The sequence below is a fragment of the Arvicola amphibius genome, chromosome 2 (assembly GCF_903992535.2).
Source record: "Arvicola amphibius chromosome 2, mArvAmp1.2, whole genome shotgun sequence".
NCBI lineage: Eukaryota > Metazoa > Chordata > Mammalia > Rodentia > Cricetidae > Arvicola > Arvicola amphibius.
Genome location: NC_052048.2, coordinates 168,022,983 through 168,032,536, shown reverse-complemented (window position 1 = coordinate 168,032,536; position 9,554 = coordinate 168,022,983). Strand labels below are relative to the sequence as shown.

Below are 9,554 nucleotides of genomic sequence, written 5' to 3'. Positions count from 1 at the left end.
ACAGCAATGATGCAAGTTAAGCAAGCACTGAAAAATTAGGAACAAAGTAAGTCTTCCATCAGTTGAGTTGTTTTCTCAGGTATCTGTCCAAGGCAATGAAAAGGCTTATACATGCAGTATCTCTATTGGAAGTAGCTTACTCATACTTAGTTTCTTCTATTGTATTATTTAGTGTGAGAACACACAACAGAAGCATATTACAACAAATCACACAAAAGACCTAACACAAACACTTTATGTATACAGTCTCTACTCTTGCGACTGCAGTTGTCACTGTTCCCTTATAGTTTTTCTATATTTTAACTTCAACCTCAATCTTTAATATTGACACCTGCAATAGGAAACTCTGTTTTCCAAGTGTCAAGGCTGAACTGTTCAGAATAAGTTCATAACATATGTTTTTCTAAAGCCAGGCACCATCCTTTCTTTCAGCTTCTTGAGCTTAATACAGAAATGCAGCTTTTAAACAAAGGTACAGAGCACAGAAAGCCAAGCAAGGTTCTTAAAGAGTGCATGCTGCTGAAGCATCTCAAAATATTGATCTAAGAAAAAAGCAAATGGAACAGCACATTGATCTGAAAGAAAGAAAAGCAGGTGGAAGCAGGAGAACAGAGAGAAGCATCAGTCCTGCTAGAGAAGTGGGGGTAACCTTGCTGAGGGAACTGAAGCAGAGTGTAGAGATGAAAGTGTAGAGAGATTTTCAGATGAAACTGAAAGAGTTTTTTTTTTTTTTTTTTTTTTGGTTTTTCGAGACAGGGTTTCTCTGCAGCTTTTTTAGAGCCTGTCCTGGAACTAGCTCTTGTAGACCAGGTTGGCCTCGAACCCACAGAGATCCGCCTGCCTCTGCCTCCCGAGTCCTGGGATTAAAGGCGTGCGCCACCACCGCCCGGCTCTGAAAGAGTTTTGATCAAATAATTCATCTTTGGAAATTCAAAGTGAGCTCCAGAAAGAGTGAAAAGTTTTAATGAAATCCTCAGCAGTTAGTCAACTACTAAACAGAAGACGGCCTATAGAGTCTCCAAATCCCCATTACTAGGCATCTTTGCTAGTCAGGCAAGACACCATCCCAGCCACAAAAACTTCAACCTACAATTTGTTCTGCCTGAAAGATGTGCTGGGGTAAAAGGTGGCACAGAACTTGTGAGGGCAGCCAACCAACTGGTCTAACTTGAAGCACACACCATGAGACGGAGTCTGTGCTCAGCACTGCTGGGATGGCCAGGAACCAGAGGTGAGACAGCCCAGTAACCTAAGATAAGACAAAAAGAAGTATTGACAAAAAATAAAGTCAATGTAATTATTCCTAATAATATTCTGCTTATACCAGAACCTGATATAATCATCCCCAGAGAGGCTTCATCTATCAACTGATAGAAACAGATGCAGAATCTCATAGCAAAGCTTTAGGCAGAGATTGTGAAGTCCCATAGAAGAAGGCAAGGAAGGATTTTAGGAGCCTAGCTTTCAAGGATACCAAAAGAGCATGCCCACAGAATCAGCTAACCAAGACTGATTAGGGCTAAAAGGATGAAGCAACAATCAAGGAGCATGTAGGGATCTGACCTAGGTCTTCTGCATACATGTTATGGCTGTGTAACTTGATGTTCTTGTGTAACTCCTAAGAGTGAAATCAGGGACTTGTCTCTCCTGTTGTCTTGGTATTGGGACCCTTTTCTTCCTACTGGACTGCCTCATCCAATCTTGATATGAGGGTTTTTGCCTAGTCTTTTTTTAACTTGTTACGCTCTACTCAGTTGATATTTTTGGAGACATGCTCTTTTCTGAAGGGAAAAGGTGGAAAAGTGAATCTGAGGGGGAGGTATTTGGGGAGTATCGGAGAAGAGGAGAGACAGAAAACTGTGGTCAGGGTGCAACATAAGAAGGAAGGATAAAGAAAAAAATAAACTAACTTTAAAAAACTAGAAAAGACACAACTTCTCAAACTTTTATGAGGGGTACTAATTAAACCAAATTTTAATTGTTGTTTATGCCTAAACATGGAAGATTTTCAAAAGTCCCTAGTCTCAACAAGTTTATTTTTCTATGCGTATCCTCTAAACTATTGTAAAACTCAGAGATAACAATAGTCTAGTTGTTTATCAGCTGTAGGAACTCCCTAGTAGGATTTTGGGGGACATTTGTGTATACTATCACATCATTTACAAATAGAACAAGTTTGAATTATTCTTTTCCAGTTTGTATCTCCTTGATCTATTTTTGTTGTCTTATTGCTCTAGCTAAAACTTCGATTTCTTCATTGAATATATAAGGAGAGAGTAGACAGTCCTGTGTTCTTCCTGATTTTAATAGAATTGCCTTGAGTTTCTATACATAAACAAGACATCCTGAAACAGGAAAGCTTCTGTAAAGCAAAGGACACAGCCAATAAGACAAAATGTCAGCCTACAGAATGGAAAAATATCTTCACCAAGCCCACATCTGATAGAGGGCTTATCTCCAAAATATATATAATAAACTCTAGAAACTAGGCAACAAAACAAAAAAACAATCCAGTTTAAAAATGGGATACAGATCTAAACAAAAAATTTTCAATAGAAGAATCTCAAATGGTTGAAAGCTACTTAAGGAATTGCTCAGCATTTTTAGTTATCAGGGAAATGCAAATCAAAACACAACAGCATTATTCATAATAATCAGAACCCAAAAGAACTTAGATGTCCCTCAACCTAAGATGGGTAAAGAAAATGTGGTAGGTGCATTTACACAATGAAGTATTGCTCAGCTGTAAAAAAAAAAAAAAATGACATCATGGAATTTTCAGGCAAATGGATAGAACTAAAAAAAAAAGAGATCATTCTGATTGAGGTAACCCAGACTCAGAAAGACAAACACAGTTTGTACTAATTTATAACTGGATACTAGATGTAAAGCAATAGATAACCGAATTACAATCCAGATAAGCTAAGTAACGAAGTGAGCTCTAAGAGTGATGGTTACCTTAGATGGGTCAGTTGATGAAACCTCCTGGGTAAACTGGGGTGATGGATGGTAGAGGGCAGGGAATGAGGGATGAGAACATGAGGAAAAGGGATTGTTGAGTTGGGGGAGGAATGGAAGAGGGGAACAATGAAAGTGATATCTTTATAGAGGTAGCCATTATGAGGTTATGGAGAAACTTGGGGCTATAGAAATTCCCAGGAAAACACAAGCATGACCCCAGCTAATACTCCTAGCAATGATGGAGAGAGTGCCTGAACTGATCTTCCCCCGTAATCAGATTGTTGAATACTCTATCTGTTGTCATAGAACCTTCATCCACTTACTGATGGAAACAGATGCAGAATTCCACAGCCAAACTCCAGGCCGAGCTCTTGGAGTCCAGTTGATGAGAGGGAGAAGGGATTATATGAGCAAGGGGGATGAAGATCATGACATGGATTTCCTTGTCAGTGAATTCAGTGAATCAGAGCTTGTGGAAACTCAGGGACTCTAGACTGAGAGATGTGGAGACTGCATGGGACTGAACTAGGACCTCTGCATGTGGGCGACAGTTGTGCAGTTTGGACTGTTGGAGAAGCCCCTGTTAGTGGGACCAAGATCTATTCCTGGTGCATGAGCTTACTTTTAGAGCTCATTACTTATGGTGGAATGTAGGAAGTAGCTGCTTGTTAGTTTCCCAGCCTCCCAGACTTGAAATAATCACACAGAAAATATATTAATTGTAATACTCTTGGGCCAATATCTTAAGCATATTTATACCAAACTCTTACATGTAAAATTAACTCATTTCTATTATTTTATATTTTACCATGGGGCTTGTGGATTACCCATAAGGTTCTCAGGAGTCTGTCTCCTTTGGCGTCCACATGGCATCTCTCTGACTCTGCCTACTTTCTCCCTTTACATCTCTTTTCAGATTTTCCACCTGACTTTTCCCTGTTAATCCATTGGCCAAAAGCAGCTTCTTTGTTAACCAATGACAATAAAACATATTCACAGTATACAGAGGGAATCCGAAATCAGTGGGATGTCATGTTCAGCCTATGTCAACTTAAGGTGCTTAACTGTGTTGACTCCCCATGGGAGGCTTTACCCTTCAGAGGTGTGGAATTGGGGATGTGTTGGGAGTGTGTGGGGTGGGGACAAGCTAGAGAAGGAGAGGAAGGGAAACCCATAGTTGTTGTGAAAATGAATAAAAAGTTAAAAAAATCAACACCAGTGGTCTAGTTGTGCCCTTCATCTGGAATCTACACTCAGAATACTCTTGGGCAGAAACATTGGGCAAATAACTTATAAGCTTGCTTTCAATGCCAATGTTTTTCCATGATAAATCTACTCAAACTATTCTAATCTAGGATAGAATATAATGATATGCTTTGTCAAGTATGAACACAATTGTACTCAGTTTTCACACTGATCCAGTATGCTGATTTCTGGCACCAGCAGCTCTATTCACAATTCCCATAAACCTGGTTGCCTTTCCAAAGCCTGACCTTTGCACTCTCCTCATTTATTGTTACTACTAAATATTTTTATGTTACCAGCCACCATGTTCTAATCATTTTAACCCTTAATTACTCAGTTCTTTCTAGCCCAAAGTATATAAAGGTAACAGCAGGTTTGAGTGCCTTTAGTATGTCTGCTAAAGTAGTATGGCAACCCTGTCCCATCCCTGAATTCTGATCTCACAGTCTCCTTCTGTTTTGTGAGAATGATGACAGACTTTTCTAAAGATCATGCTAACCTCAAATTCTCTAACTTGAGCATTTTACTGATCCACATAATCAGAACCATATTGCCTACTATATAACATACCTCATAGAACTGTTGCATACATTGTAATTAATTTATACCATTTTCTTTAACTGCAAAATTAAAAAAACAATAAAAATTTGAAATGAAATATCCCCTCAATATTTTTCATGGTGATTACTAAATATGATATGGAGATATTCTGAACAAAGAGTTGCAAAAATATTTTGTTAGTAGCAGTAATTCTAGAGGCTTCTTTTCACATACTGTAAATCTGGCATTATTTTGCACAATAGGTTTACTTAGTCATGCACTTCTATAAGGTTATCACACAATCTAAGGTCCTAATAGAAGCAAAAATGTACCGTCTGTTATTCAAATGGTAGAAATGCTGTTAGGTACCTTAAGACATTTTCATGTTTTTTCATATTCTTTCTCAAAATGCAGTAGCATTTCTTACTCCTGACTGAAACAATTGTACATTCAGGAAAATGCTTATATATTTTAAGACAACTACATTTGTTCATTTTTTATGACATAATTCCATTACTTCAACATCAATATTCCAACAAACTAGAATGGAATCAGGTTAATATCAAACAAAAACTAGAAATCAGGTTAATACAAAAGAGATTTTATTGTGAATATTAAATACTGGGTATAAAAAATAATTGATAATTTTTTACAGTTCTGTGTTTGTCTGTATCTGAGGTCATATAATGCAAAATTATTTTCTGTGAGTTGTGCACAAAAATGTTTGAAAACCACAAAAGTATGCCTCATAGGTTCCTTTATCACCCTGAAACCATATCATTTTTACACAAATGATACAAATTTCAGGCATTGTTTCCTTTCATAAATAAATAATATTCTCTAAATCAGCCTGCGTAGTATTATTTTTGGTAAATTATGTTCTTAAATGCCCCAACTATTGGCAAAGTTTCATTCAGATTCTAACACCTGGTTAAAATGCCGTCTCGTCTGTGAATCCTTCTCCCACATCTTCATCTTTTATTACCACTATTATCTTGAGCTAGACTTTTGACAAACTTTTAATATTTGGAAGGAGTAACAATTGTACCAGAGTTTCCGCTCTCTCCACTCCTACAACACCCTTCCCTTCCTCTCCTCTTTCCCACATCCACTATCTCTGCTTTCTCTTGAGAAAAGAGTATACCTCCAAGAGATGACAGCTAAATGTGACAAAACAAGATACAATAAGATGAGGCCAAAGTCCTAACATTGAGGCTGGACAAGAAAACCCAATAGGAAGAAAAGAGGCGCAGAAGGAGCCAAAAGAGTCAGAGACACACCAACTCTCACTGTTAGGAGTTCCACAGAAACAGTACCTGATGCAGATCTATACCTGCCCCTTCAGTCTCCCTGCGTCTTGCTTAGTTGATTTGATAGATTCTTCGTGTTCCTCATCTCCTTTGACTCCTACAATCTTTCCTTCCCCTCTTCCTTGGGGTTCCCCTATCTCTGAGGGGAGGGACCCAAATGGCAAGGTCCAATTTAGAGTTTCTCTGTACAATGTCTTACTGTGAGTCTCTATACACACCCTCATCTGCTGCTGAAGGAAGCCTCTCTGATGACAAGTGGACAAGGCACTGTTCTATGAGTATTTTAGAATATCATTAGGAATTATTTTATTGATTTACTTTTGCTGCCAGTCATTTTTGTTTCTACTCTAGTTCTCTGAGTTATCCAGTTTCCAGTTCCTAGCCATCAAGGCAATTTAGGGCAAGGACTCCCTCTCATGACCTCATGAGATAGAGAAAAATATAAGAGGAAATATAATATCCTTAGTAAGTGACCTATGTATTTTTTATTTAAGATCTAATATGATGTCCAGATGTCCTGCCATAGGTAATCAGTTTCTGAGATTTGTTGTTGGTGTTTAATAATTGGCAATAGCCTTTTTAAAGGGAATTTCAAGATGTATGTTTCCACTGTATTTTTAACATAACTCCTGCAATTTCTTCCATTCTGTGTTATGACCATTAGGTTCTATCCCTAAGCTTGAAATGATGACAGACTTTTTCGTATTCTTCATTATATTTATTTCAAGAAAGTATCTTATGATCCTGATAGCCATGATTTTCACCCTCTTCAATTTTATTTAAGAGGCTGTAAATATGCCCATTTAATAACACTCATATCCTCCAATACATGGTCTCTGAAACCTATCTTAGTACAGGGTCAGATTTAATTCACAGTTTATTAAGCATAATTTTGTATCTTTGGTGTTGGTACAGAGGCAGATATACACATTCATTCATTTTACTCTAAACATTATACATGTTTTCTTCCATAAAATTGGCATTGGTATATTGGAAAGATAACATTAACTGCTTCAACAAGAGCTTAAACTGTGACAAAATGAGTTCATACAGTCTGTTGCTTAGGGAAAATGGTGAAAAAATTCATTCATGTTCTGTTGTTTTTACTTGTCTTTTTCTTTCAGGTAAGAAGATTGCACAGGAAATTAGCAAGAACAATATCTATAGCATAAAATATTATAACACATCATTTCCTAAGAAATATCATTTTGTCTGAGATGATTGCTTCAGAGGAGGTAAAGAGAAACATCAAGGACAGTTAAGGAAGCTGGCAAGAATATTAGCAGACGCAGAACAATCTTCACAATGAGATGGAAGTTTGCACGGTGTCACTTTATACTCATTTAAAGTTTCTTTTCTGTTTACATTACCCTTCAAAGCAATCTGTTAAATGACACTCAAGTCCTTTTCCCCAAGAGCCACCAGAACTGCCCAACTGTTTGGAGCTGTGATGGTGGATTTCTGTTCCAGAGGATAGGGACTGTGAATGTTGTTAAGAATAAGACTTACATAAAGAGTTATCAAGTGGGATTTAGAAAGTAGAGAGAGGGTAAAACTGACTACTGCGCTTGGAAACAAACGGGGATTCAGGACAGAAGTAAGTACAGCGCATCTACAGACAGAATGATAGTTCTGTAATTAGCAGAAATATTATCTGCCAGATTGCATATGCCTGTATAGAAGGGATATGGTAGTCTGTGCAGCGTATGCACATGAACTAGCCCGATACAGTGTGAGAACTGACCTTACAAAGTATGTTCCAGCCTGTTATACTGGGCTGCTACTGACCCACAAGCTTCTCAACAGGTTTAGGATGGACAAGCTCTATTAAAGACAAGTGGAGTTGACGGGAGATCAATAAAATGGAGAAAAGCATTCATAGTCAGTCTGGCGCCTTTAAGTTGCTGTTTGGATGCAGGTCTTGTTGGAACTATAACTGGCTATTATGTTTTCTGGGTCCCTGAAGGGAGCTGTGGATGGAAGCTTGTCTAATCCTCATAGTACCAATCCATTCCCTGGTTATGATTCTGAAAGTAAGGAGTTCAACTCAGAAGTTCATCCGAAGTACAGCATGAGTCAGAGTATTGCAGGCTACTTGCATTACCTAACAGAGGAAGATGAAGACGTTTATAAGAAACAGTATCCTCAGTCTATAAAGGACAATGTAACTCCAGACATGGAGGAGATGCAGAAGAAAGCTCATGCCAGTAAAAGAAGCCCGAGAGAAGTGAAGAAGTGGAACTGTCCTAAAATATCCCTTGCCCATAAGACAGATTGGGTGGTTCAAAAGAAGGCAAGCTTCCTCAGTGCTCAGGAATGGGCTTCTGAGAGCTAAAGCAATCTTCTATGAAGATTAATAAAGACAATAAACATATTTGATCAAGGAGCCATAAAAGTAAGTTGTTTTCTAAGTATGAGTGTCATAGTATTTGCCTAAATATTGAAGAATGTGTGTTTATGCTTTCTACAGGATTCCCAATAGCAGCATCTGTTATAATGATGAAACAGTTTTCAAAAGAAAGAATTTAATACTTATTTCACTGAATACTATTAACATTATATAATTTAAAAAATAATATATTTACACCAAAGAACAGCAAGTGCTTTGAACCACAAAACCATCTCCCTTGTACCCAAACAATGATTTTATTTTTCTAAAACAAATACATGGAAGTGACCTCACAACACTGTGTGATAAACACACAGTTACTTCCTAAGAAATTTCCAGTGACATACAGAATATACTTCTGCATTTCTACAACAGCGAGTTAGATTGATCACAGTCTATATAGCCTTCAGCATTGATGACATCAGTTTTAATTTTGCTATGAACACAGCTGGAAGATATAACTTAGTATAGTTTAAATGCAACATAAAATGTAAAATGTTGCTGGATGGATATCTTTGCACTTATTGTCTACCCATCTAGACAAATTAATTTTCATTATTAAATTTTTATTTAAAAGTTTTATCATTTTCTTGTTTGTTTTGTCTACTTCCAATGTGTTAGTATTTGTTTTACCTTATATTTTATTTTACTTTATTTTAATTATCTCTTAGAAGCCTGTTTCTTCTCTCTCTCTCTCAGGTCCTGGAATTTGTTTTGCAGACCAGCCTGGCATCAAACTTACAGAGATACACCTAAGGTTGCCTGCCTCCAGTGTCCTGGAGTTAAAGGCATACTCCACCATGTCTGGCTTGTTTGTTTTCTAATGAGAGGGAAGGGTATTGATCATTATGTGAGGAGCAACTGGGAGCAGTAGAAAGAGGGAAACCATAATCCTGATAGTATTATGCATAAAATATTTTTAATAAAAGGAAAAGGGGTTACAGAGGAAAATACTGACCAATAAGTAGAATATTAATTATTTCAGTAATTAGATATATAAATAACTATTTTTAGACATTAAAAATAGACTATGGTTCACTTAACCATTTGGTTATATAGCATAATAAAATTAAAGAAAAATAGTAAATTGTGATATCAGTATTTGCAGT

The 9,554-nt window shown here is 37.2% G+C and overlaps 1 pseudogene; it reads left to right on the top strand.

The window, feature by feature from the left end:
- The first annotated feature begins 557 nt into the window (after positions 1-557).
- Positions 558-8,391, top strand: LOC119807436 (annotated as a pseudogene).
- The last annotated feature ends 1,163 nt before the right edge of the window (positions 8,392-9,554 follow it).